At 36.6% G+C, this 12,333-nt stretch overlaps 1 protein-coding gene across 3 annotated transcripts in view; it reads left to right on the top strand.

The window, feature by feature from the left end:
- Positions 1 to 771: 771 nt before the first annotated feature.
- The window catches only part of LOC112466036 (transient receptor potential-gamma protein), a 74,080-nt gene continuing 62,518 nt past the window's right edge, over positions 772 to 12,333 (top strand). For all 3 annotated transcript variants that reach the window (XM_025033907.1, XM_025033909.1, XM_025033908.1), the window contains exon 1: positions 772 to 1,177. The gene's annotated coding sequence lies outside the window, so the exon portion shown is untranslated. The remainder of the gene's footprint in view (positions 1,178 to 12,333) is intronic.

The raw sequence follows: 12,333 nt of genomic DNA on the forward strand, positions 1-12,333 counted from the left end.
TTAAGAGAGAATTATTGAATATATATTTATATACGATTTACAGGGGATAAATTTATATATTAATATAAATTGAATTATATAAATTTATATAATTCAATAATTACAACTTTAACGACATATTAATAGTTTCAGGTTAAAACACAAAGTGGCATAATATATTGGCATTTAATATCAATTTATGTTAATTTAAAAAAAAAATGAGAAACAAAGTTACACTACGCAATTCAATATTGTATGTTTTATATATATTCAGAAAGATAAATTTGCAAGGTTTAGTTGTTTGTATTATAATAAAGAATCTGAATTGCTAGTTCTTTTAAATAAATTGTTTTCAATTTATAAAATGATCTGTTAACCCTTTATCCATCAGATTGGAAAAAAATAATTTTTTTTAAGAAAAGAATTACTCGTATTATATTTTTACGAAAATTATTATATAACTTTTTTAATTATAGTAGAAACGTATTTGATGGATCTATAAAGTAATGTCACATAGAAAACATAAAGTTTTTTCTATTACTGTTAGCGCTAAATATTTGGCGCAAGTATCTGGAAAAAGGGTTAAGAGTAGCCTACGAAGAGCAGCGAAAGGGAAACTTTCTGATCTCGTGAATTAGTTGGTATCGGGGGAGGGAGGATGTGAGAGTGTGAGGGAATTCTGGCAGATATATTATCTATCTGTCCGCATGATATCGCGGAAAGACGAGGGTAGAAGTGGGGGTGGCTCCGAGAGAGCGTCGGGACGCTTCGGTCCTCGCGCTCAGTCACCGCCCAAGCCGCGCCGCGACCGATTCGTCGTGCCGTCGCGTCGCGAGAGAACGAACGAGAAAGAAGTGTGCGTCCCCGCATGTAATCTCTTCGCGTCGAATGCACCGTAATTACTGCCGGTTGCAATCCCTCTCGCGTCACCCCGTTCCCCGTGCTTCCCGACTGTCAGTGATCGCCTCTCCCGCTCGCGAGATCGCGTTCGATCGGCTGCACGCGAGCGGGATTGGGAAATTGATTATCAGGTCTTATCTTTTGATTTTGAAGCCAACGCGGGGGAAGAAGTAGTGGTGGTGCCGCTGTGTCGTGGTGGTGCACCTGCCGGCGCGGATCCTGAAGGCAACGCGTTCCTCTGGAGGCGCTCAGGAGACAGTCAAGATCCATCGCCGCCCGGAGATGTCGGAAAGTCAAGGTCAGTACTGCTGCCGCGGTCGCGGTGCAGCATCAGCGTGTGCACGCGTGTAGAGCCGTGCGGGGCGTATGCGGAGCGAACGCGGGGATTCCCGGTTAAGCGTCAAAATTAAAGTTGCACTATTTAAAGTTGCCGTTTCCGAGAAAGAGTTAATAGTCACTCTCTGGAAAGCGATCTTTGATCTTTTGGAGCACGAAAAAAAAAGAAAGAAAAAACATAGGAAAAAAAACCCAGGAACGAGACTCGAGATGTTGAATCGTTTGACTCCCGTTGAATGGGTTTTGAGGAGAACACGAATCGTTTTATAGGATTTTCCTTTTTTTTTTTACCCCGAGGCTCCCGCGTCTCAGAGAAAATATAGCGGTGGCGGATAAGAGATGCTCTTTTTTGACGGCGCGAAGAGTTAGCACAGTAAATTCGAACGAGTGGAAGTGGGTCACTGTGAGAGAGTTCTTAATTTAATATCCCGGTTTACTTCCCAGTCCCTTATTCACTCGCCATTGCAATATCCATAACATTAAATACGGCGCGCAAGATGTTCAGCTCTTCGCGGTATTAATTGTTTAATCCAGTCGCGATCATCTTTCCGAGATCCGCATGACGCGATGCGTTTATCAAGACTACTGTCATTAACGGTTTAATACTGTAGAACTAGCAACGATCAATATTACACCGTGTTTTATTAACCCCTGTGGATTCATCACGTAATCTCTAGGTATTACGCCTCACGAAATCATGTTAACCCATTTGCATCTACAATTGCGATTATTTAAATCTGAAAACCGTCAGCCTTTAGGGGTTTGTCATTTATCTTACAAACAAATTAAATTGCAGCTAATTTAATTGCGATAAAATTGTTTGTATTAGCATTGTAAGTATATTTATATATTTAAATATGAAATAAACACATTTTAAATTACGAGGATTGTTTGGAAAGTAGTACCCGCGTTTTTAGAATTAAAAAAATAACTAATAAAGATTTTTGAACGAAAACTCTTTATTTTACACTGTACACCGCACCTTAGGCTATTTTTCCACGTAGTCACCCTGGACATTCAAGCATTCATCGTACCGTGTGACAAGTTTTTGCATCCTCTCATCACATCTCTGCCACCAGTCCGCCCAGAAACGTAGTGACTGTTTTCTCTTCTTCCTCTTTCCCAAAGCGTTGTCCTCCCGAAAAAATCCCTTAGTTTTATGAAAAGGTAAAAGTCACTGGAGACTAGGTCTGGCTGTAGGGTGGATGATCCAAAACTTTCCGACTCATTGACAGTTTCAATTAGGAAGTTTTGGACCATCTATCCTACAGCCCGGACCTGGCTAGTGACTACGTAGAAAAATAGCCTAAAGCCTGATACATGTACGATGTAAAATAAAAAGTTTTGTTCAAAAATCTGTATTAATCATTTTTTAATTCTAAAACTGGCACTACTTTCCGAATAATCTATGTATATAAAAAAAATGTACATGTCAGAAGAATTAAATAATAATTCTTTGATAGCACATTTGTGGTAGTATGATTTAAATATACGGACGGATTAGTACATTTATACACGTAGATAATGTAATCACTAATCATTTCGAAAATTAATTTACGTCGACTGATAAGCTTGATTAACGCAGAGTCAATAAAATCCTCCCCGGAGAGAATTAATCGGGGTGACCCGAAATCATTTATGATGAATCATTTGAATGATCATTACTTTTATCGAGATGAACGTGCGAAAGCACGTTCCTTATTGCGTGTTTGTGATTTATGCAAGTACTTGGCGGAATCTTCGACAATTTTGAAATTAACGTTCCGCGTAGACTTTTATTTTGCTTGAATGTTTTATCGGGCAACACGCGGAACAGCGTAGAGACAAAAAAGGATTACCGGTTCGCGACGCTTACGACCTCGTCGTAGTAACTTCTTTGATTAACATCGCCAGGTCGCGCGTTCATAACTGCAGTTCTTCCAAAGTTCCTGTCACGGGGACAATTTTGCGGGACTCAACTTAGTTAGAGCTCATCTTCAGACAACTTTCGAAATCGTGTCCTGATACATTCAGGCGTTCCGCTTCCTTCTCTCCCGGTTTCCCCCCGGTAATCTTCCGTAATTTCGCGCCGTTCGTTGTTCTTGATCCCTCGATGTATCGACAGGAAAAATCTTGCGAAGTATCTCATGTGGGATTTGATCGAACTACCGGCAAAAGGGACAATACTACTGCGAAGTGTCGAGGAAAGTTAATTTAACTTTAGGCGGTTTGCTAGTCGAGGATGCTCTTATTGTCAGGAAAACTGTCAAGAGGAGTTTGAATTTCGAATTTCTAGTTTGGGATTGCATAACGATGTTAGTGTTACTTGAAGATAGCATTCAATAAATTGGAAATAGGTTTCAATTAAATTGAATACATGTTATTTTTATGGATATAAAAGTGAAAAGAAATATGTAACCGCCTTTTAAGCACGAGAAAAGAAGAGTGATTTATTTATCATGTCATCAAGAATGTAAAAAGTGTATTAATTATGTAATTATAAAAGAGAAGTGTTTAACATTTATACGTTGTCTCATTTTGAGTTTACGATCATATTCTATGAAAATTAAATGTATATTAAATGCATATCTATTAATTTTAAACTAATTATTAAATTTTATATTCTGTAAAGTCGTGGATGCGTAAATCTATAAAGTTAGAGTCATAAAGGTGTTCTGATATATCAACAGTAAAATACGCATAACAAATCATGATAATATTTAAATTTCTAACGTAAATTACTGTTGAAAGTATTCTGTATATGTATATAATGTAAAGCAATGATGCCGCGAACATTAATTACGTCGCGCTAATTTTGCATCGTAATGTTCGCCAATCTCTATATTCGTGGGATTCGCAAGTACGCAGCACAATTTCCCACTAGTGAAAATATGGTCTACACGCACGGGGGAATCGTGAGTCATAAATTCAAGCCGATGTCATTTAATTACCTCGCCTTCCGTTACACACCTATCGCTCTCGGGAGATGACGAATAAGGAACGTACGTACGATGTAAACGAAACACGAAAGATTCGCGAAACCGGAATCTGGATGCTTCAGTTTTTTTCCTCGCCCTTTTTTTATTTGCGGATTCATCATTAATTTAAAATTTAACATATAATGCAATTAAAAATTTAATATTTTCTCAATTTAAATTTTAAAGATGCAAATAAACGAAAAATTTTATCTTTCGCTTAATTTCAAGTATATAGTTCGCTTGAATAGAATTTTTATCAGGAAACATTAGTTTTTAAAGAGAGATATTTGAAATTAAATGGAATATTAAAAATTTGTGGAGGAAAATGTGTGGAGTTCGGTCAAACGTCGATTAATGAAAAATCGGCAAGAAAATGACCAAATAAAGCCTGTGGTTGAAAGAAGGTGTACTTGGGATACTCTAGGTATATACAGTATTCAAGATTTATTGTAGCACCACTTTCCAACTACGGATTCTTTGATAAACTTGGAGTCGACTTTTTTCTTTACGTGAAAGTGACGGAAGGCCATTGTTTTAACTTGGTCATTGCAACTTTTTACTTCATAGCGTTAATTATCTCGACAATTAAACTTTAATCTGCTCGAAACTCGTTAAGATAAGATTCCATAGGAATCAACTAGAGAATAATGTTCTATTGCCCATCTATTAATTCTTGTAAGAATTTTAATTGTTTAATCCTTTTTTATTAGCACGTCTTTATGAATTAATGTGACTATTATCTTAAAATATTCAAGTAATAAAACTAAAGTATTAAAGCAATTATAACATCGAATAAATTCGGTAAAGGAAAGAAATTAAAAACTTCTCGCAGAATTTTGTGTGCTCGTGAACGAAAATATACTTTCTTTGAAATACAATAATTATCGATACGTCGTAAAATGTACTCTAGATCCATGTTGTTAGAAAGCAACCATTTATCAATATGTGAAAGGGACATGTATCTCTCCTCGTGCCGTTAACGACATGTTTTTCGGACCGCTTCTTGTAACTCTACTATATGTATATCGCTTTCGCGAACTAAATTTTACAAAGAATCTTGCAAAATATACTTGAACTTTCCGATCACGGTCACGGAAATTAAGTCAAGAACTACTAAAAATATGGGTAATGGAATCGCGCATCCATGATTTATCCTTCTCGAGATAATCGAAACGAATCGTACGCATCGATTTGTTTATTTGCACGTCAATCCGCGTAGATACGTTTGATCGATCTCGACATGTTTGCCCGAAGCCAAAGGGATCTATGCATCTGGGCATTTCCGGCAAAAGTGTTCGTTTATGGATTTCTCTTCCTTTGAGCTCTGCACGTGTATTCGACGGTGCGCGCCGCGTAACTGCGGGGATCCTGAAATTTAATAAGATATTGACATTTTTATACTCACCTTGCATTGTGAATATTATTAGTATCGATGCTACCCGACGTTCCTTTCAAAAGTACTGGCACGTTGCAATTTCGCAGTAACGAGTATTATTGAAACATGAAACGTCTATATACGTAAATTCGAAAACAAAGAATTAAATAAAGCGGACGTTTGTATAGAATTTATTCCATTATTTCTCGTTATTTTTGCGCTTACCAGCGTGCAGCTCAGTCGCGTTCATCCTTCCAGTTGGGTTTTATAGCACTTTATTCGCAGGATTTTTGCGTGTCTTGCACATTTTCATGTCGCGGGATAATGTAACCATGTATGTTATATATTCCGCTTACATCTTCGCGCGCCCGAATTTTTACACTTTGTCGCATGTCGTTGGTATTTTACGACGCGATTAAAGCGGCTGATACGATTTAATGTCTCTATACTCTCTCGCAAATAATGCGTGTTATAAGCGCAACTCTCATTTATGCGTCCTGAGAGTCGCGCATAGCTCTATGTCTTCATGCCATCAGTCACTTTTGTGACTTTATCGCCTCTTCTCGCGACATTTCTCCACGTTGCACCCGAGCTCCGATGACGTTCGTAAACTTTGTTGTAAAAATGCGCTCTCGTACTGGGTGATTTGCCGTAAAGTCGTAAAAAAGAAAAAGGCGCTTCATCCGAAGTTGAACTCGAATGACTGGCATAAGCGGACCCGCCTTTCCGGTTTCGGAAGGAGGCTTGAACTTTTCTTCATAAAATATGGAATAGGGCTACTTGATTCTTGTATAAACCACTTGAGAAATTTTTTTTAACCTTTTTTTCAATCAAAGTAGTCAACAAATTATATATGTACATCTCATTGTTAGTTCAAACATTTGAGTATTAGAAAAATATAACAAGGACATATGATGTTAAAATATTTTTAAAACGTTGCGAATAAATTATATTCTCTCTTTTTCTCCCTCTCTCTCTCTCTGCTAAAATACTTTAAAACTATATTTAAACATTTTTCTTATCAAAGTATCATTAGCTTTCAATATAAAAGTTTAACCAAAATAAAAGTTTAATTTCAAAAAAAGCTTTTGAAAGTAAAACTTTGGAGGTTTCATCTTATATATATTTAAGTAATACCGAGACATTTTTGCGTGAAATACCATGAATTAATTTCTCTAAAAACTGAAGAACTTTATAATTTTAGAAAAACTTTATAATTTTATTTAAAAATAACCGTTGTAGGATAAACTGCGGAAAGCGATGTTTTGTGTAACAGAATTAAGATACACCGACAAAAACGTACCGAATAAAATATTGTTCTTACACTTTCGCGAAAATAAAAATACACGCAATTACCGAAAAGTGTACCAAGAGAGAAGGATATTTTAATTAAAGCAGGAGGACCAAGTTTCTCGTAGACCGAAGAACGTAGGATAAATAAATAACAAAGAGATCGCTATAATTACAATCTTCGTCGCCAACAAAGTTTTCTATCTCTCAAAAAGCTCGAGGACACATCGACTTTTCTAACGATGGCAGATATTAAAATTCTCGTTAAAGTTCACCGCACTCGTGCGCAAAGTTCTTCTCAAGAATTTTCACTGTAATCCTCTTTTTAAATGGTCGCGATGCTTCCTCCATTCAATTCGAAACTCGTCACTTGGAAATCTCTTATTACCCTATATCCGTAATTCTTCATCGAATATGGAATCGGGGTTATCTAGGTATTCAATTATTCGGGTCATCCGGACCCGTTTCAGCGGCTTTTGTGTCATTGAACAGGTCGAGAACGTCCTCGCTACTTCAACGGCGATAAATAGCCCTTTCGCGATTTTAACGACGCACTCGTAGTCGAGTTCACCGTTCTGGTAAAACTAATTACATAAACGCGCTATGTCGCGTCGTCGCCGGCGATATTTGTTTATAATAATGGTCGTTTAAGTCGTTTAAGAGCTACTTTTTAACAAGAAACAGTATATTCGAGACTTTCAAAGAGCAACCTAGTTTAATGCAAAAATGTTTGTAATTTAAAACACTCGGTTCTTTTGATATATCAAGTGCTTTTATGATCGTCTAAATTTAATCAATTTAAACTCGTGTATATTATCGAAGAGAAGCGATATAAAATTTTCAAATCGATCGGAGTAATAGTTCATAGATTATGAAAAGTTAGTTAAATTGCTTTGGTGAAAAATTACATTTTTTGGAGACAATGTGGTTAAAGTTGACAGTTTGATCTTTTAAAAATCGATTATTTTATACTTGCTGAATTTAAGTTATCTCACGTCATACATACGTATATAATTTCCTTAACATTCAGTGTGGAACATAATAGAAGGTAAAACTTTATTTTTTCAATATATATTATTACATAATTTATTTTTATCTTCTTAACTTAAATACACTTTAAGAAACTATAATAACGATACGCGATAGATTTTAAAACAGAGTTCTATTTGGAATTTTATATATCATGTAATGAAACGTTGAAGGAACCACGAAACGCTTACATGTATCAGAATATATACGACGTTATATTCAAAATTATTTCTGTCACGAAGTATCATACAGATCGTCTAATGTATTATGCTGTTTTCTACGCGCGTCCTGCGCGTCCTTTATTCTTCGCGATCATATTCTACCCACGGATGACTCTTGTAATTAAGTCATGCGTAATGTGCGCGTTGTAACGATATTCGCCTGGGGAAATCCACGGGATTAGGAGAGAGTCCGCACAAGCTCGCAATTGGCAGAAACAATCCGCGGCCGATGAGTAAAGTGCAATATAGACAAGGCCGGCGCGCATCTACGTTATTCCACTCCATCGCGTTTCTATGCGAGACTGCTCCTACCGCCGATTTACTTCTGCATTGGACGTGTGTATCGCCGCATGCGGCTATCTTGTGACCATTTGCATGCTCGCAATTTGCATCGCGGTCCAATGCGAATGCAGATTAGAACGCGGCACGGCTCGACGGCGTAAATATAAGCGAAGTATATCTCGTGAGATCTCGTGCACGGCGCGCGCGCGCACGTGTGTGCGTGCGGAAATTTTGATAGGCGATACACCCATCAGGGTTTATCGTAATCGATCACGCTCCGATGCATGCTGTCCGATCCGCTGGTGGATTTTACTTTGACTGCGAATTAACCGCGCTTATCCGAGAGAGAGAGAGAGAGAGAGAGAGAGAGAGAGAGAGAGAGGCAGGCTTTTATCTCGCACGGACGCACAGTCAACGAGCCGATCTCGTGGACTCGATCTCTCGACTCTTTCGACTTCCCTTTTTGCACGAGGCGACGAATGTTTGCACTTCGTGCGGGAACTCGAAGAGCGTCGCGACGCGTAGCCAGGCATCGGCGCCCCGGACGGGCGTCGCCATCCTCATTGATTCCCTCCGCCCATTCGGGGGCGATTCTGTCATCAAGGCTCGCGTTTCTCTTTGCTCGACACACGTCGGATCGAGCATCACTCCCTCCAAACAATCTTGACGCGACATCCATGTGGAATATTATTAACACTCGAGAGAAAAAGAGCGATTCTCCAGTTTTTCCATTCGTCATAAAGTTACTTCGTCGATTTAATCTTCGGCGTTATGTCGTAATCCTGCTTGCATGTAATCATAATGATCATAATTGACATTGCTACATTTTACCATTTTTACAATTTTTCTCTCACGTTATATATGCAGCATTGTTTCATAATTCTAGAGCGATAAAATGAAATTAACGGCAATAAACATTTGAGCTAAGTTATTTCTCTTTATATACTAACTTTGTTTACATAAATTAGAAAAATTATAATGAAAGTTAATACCTGTCTATTTTCTCTTTTTGAATTTCACAATTCTGTAATAAAAACAGATCATAGTGATCGAATTTTGTATGTTAATAAAGTAAAATGAAATGTCGATCGTTAATAACTGAATTTATAGTACCGCATCGTTATAAATTAGATATCGAATTTTGGAGGTTTCATTTTCATGAAACATTTTTATAGGAGATATATAAACATTTTCCAATAGTAAAACATTTATTATATTAAAGCAATACAATTCTTTCTGAATTATGCTTTAATTTTGTAAAATATTTAAGATTTTTTAAGTTACAGGCAATTTATGAAAACAGAAAAATTATAAGTTTTTTATAATATTTTTTCATAATTTTAAAGTTGAATAGTATGTTAAAAGATTTGTTATATAAATTACATACTTAGGAGAAAAGAAGAAGAAGAAGAAGAGGAATAAAAAGATGAATAACAATACTTAAAAAATTTAATATTTTCAATATAAAGTTGAAACTATACTTTTCATTTTGTATTGATTTTCTTTATTTAAAAATTTTTTACATTTGATTGATGTGAGATTATAAAAATAATTTTTTTTTCCGAGAAATGTTACTGAATATCTTTCAATTACACGCGATCGAGGCGATCTCGAACGATCATATGTTCGTCCCACGGACGTATATTGAAATTTCGCGCGTAATTCAATGGATATCGTGTGTACATTTGTTACATACGCTTACACGCGTAAACAATAATAGGTCAGAACCTGTGATATTGATCTCCATAATGAGAACTGGGATTTGTAGCAACACAGGCGTTAGTGGGCCTCCGGTCGCAATGACTGAATCTCTAAGCCCGCCATAATTGCTTGTCCACCGTGCCTTTCGCACTGGATCTTCCGTTGCCCCATGAAATATCTAATTCGGTTTTATTAAAACTTACCCGTGTGCTATCCCGCGTAGCTTACCCTGTATTTATTGCATCGTAGAACTTCAATGTCAAGAACGTTCTTTTCGTAAAATGCAGCATTACAGCATCCGCGTAATGAAGTAAAAAGTCTACTATTCTGCATTTATCTATCTTTTTATTTGTAAATCGTAAAAATATATGTAAATATATGTAAATTATTACGATAACATTCATGTAATGTTGCACGCTTTTGCGATATTTTTTTATCAGTTAATTACGAATCGCCTGTTATAATTGTAGACATGCGTATTTCTTTCAATAATGAAATAAATCGTCATGATAGAATTCATGATTATTTATCAAGCTTTAAATACTTGAAGTCTGTATATAATGAATTGCGCGCGACTTGTTGCTCCGAAATCTGCTCAACAGAACAACCGCGATTATTCATTTGATCGATGCATTCGTAAATGGAACGGACAAATTGTTAATGGATCTTATTCTGGATTCGAACTTTACTCTTTCTATTTGAAATTGAATACTATTTGAAACGTCTATATTCCACAATAGTTTTTTTATATTTTTTATCTATTACGTACACATTGGATCGTACAAAGAAAAATAGTAATTATTATTTTTGAAAAGTTAAAAGTTAAAGAAGATGCTTTCTCTAAACAGTTCAAAATATTTCATATGTTTTTATTATTTGTTTATTTTAACCAGCACAATTTTGGTTAACAATGCGTAAAAAATTGCAGTTGATTTTATAGAAGAAGTTTTAGTACAAGAGCTTCGGAAACTTCAGATATTCGTTCAATTCAGAGACAATGGAAATCTTATCTCTCGTTTTGTCGATTTCACGTTTCTATTTTCGTCAGTATTTGTTCACCCGTGTGAATGCATGTGCCTACCAATATCGACAACACAGATAGACATGAATATCGACGAGAGTGTTGGAAGAAATAGACGGTAAACACGATCGCTATAATAATTTTTTTTTTTATAAAATGTAAATAAGATACATGAAAATTAAAATATTACTTGAGCCAGAAAATTGCATTGCGTTCTGAAAATAAAATGTGCTTGCGTATCTTTTATTAAGGCAAAAAGGGAGGAAGGAAAACAGCGCAGTAAATCTATTTTAACGTTACTTTTTTTCGAATGACATAAGATTTAGCGACATTGATACGAGGAATCCAATGTGCATTCATTCGGCGATCAGATCGAACCAATGTGCTTTTGATTTCCTCAGTCTCCGATATCTTCTTCACGATTGTTGTTGAATGAAGGAGATACGCGATCGCCCCGGATATTAACTGAGTTCTGTCTCTTGATCGGTGAGTTCCAAATGGTAGAATTGAGTGAATTGACATCTAACAATAAGTCGGAATTCAAAATGCAAAGGAACACCCGAGAAGATGCACTTCGACATAGCATATGCTGCGTTTGCATATTAAATAGACGTTCGTTCTAAACCGAAAGATAGTCAAATACAACTCGAAATTTAAAATTATTTCCGTTGAAATAAAAGAGAAAATAAAAGAGAACGGCCACTTATGGTGGAACGCTCTATACACTGCAATATAACAAAATACAAAAACAAAAAAAAAACAAGTTAAACGCAAATATGTTACACAAAGAGAATTGTAAAATTTTTTAAATTCGCGAGTCATCGCTTGTTTAATTAAATCCTCAAAATCTAATCTGGACGCTTGTCTCCAGCTGTTCGCTTTTTCCATCGGTTTTTTCCCTCTCCCCCTTCCTCTGTCATTCTGTCGCTAATCCTGTCTCGTTAATTACACGAAATTGGAACCGACAAGCGAACGAACGAGAAAATCGCGTATCGTACCATCTGTCGCTTCGCGGAAAAATCCTTTTTCCTCCATTTCGAAACATCCGCGGGAAACGTCGATTGTAGGCTCGCGGAGTTCGAACTCCGCGCGGAGCGAACTTATAAAAATAGAATTTAATATCGACGTCGGTGTAAATAGTCTCTTGCTGTTAACCGACACACCGTTACCGGAGTTATAATAATCCTTACGCAAGCACATACACGTAGGATCCGCCACCCACGTCGTCTTGATGCGGTAACC

The sequence above is a fragment of the Temnothorax curvispinosus genome, unplaced genomic scaffold (assembly GCF_003070985.1).
Source record: "Temnothorax curvispinosus isolate PA1 unplaced genomic scaffold, ASM307098v1 QBEX01015766.1, whole genome shotgun sequence".
Taxonomy (NCBI): Eukaryota; Metazoa; Arthropoda; class Insecta; order Hymenoptera; family Formicidae; genus Temnothorax; species Temnothorax curvispinosus.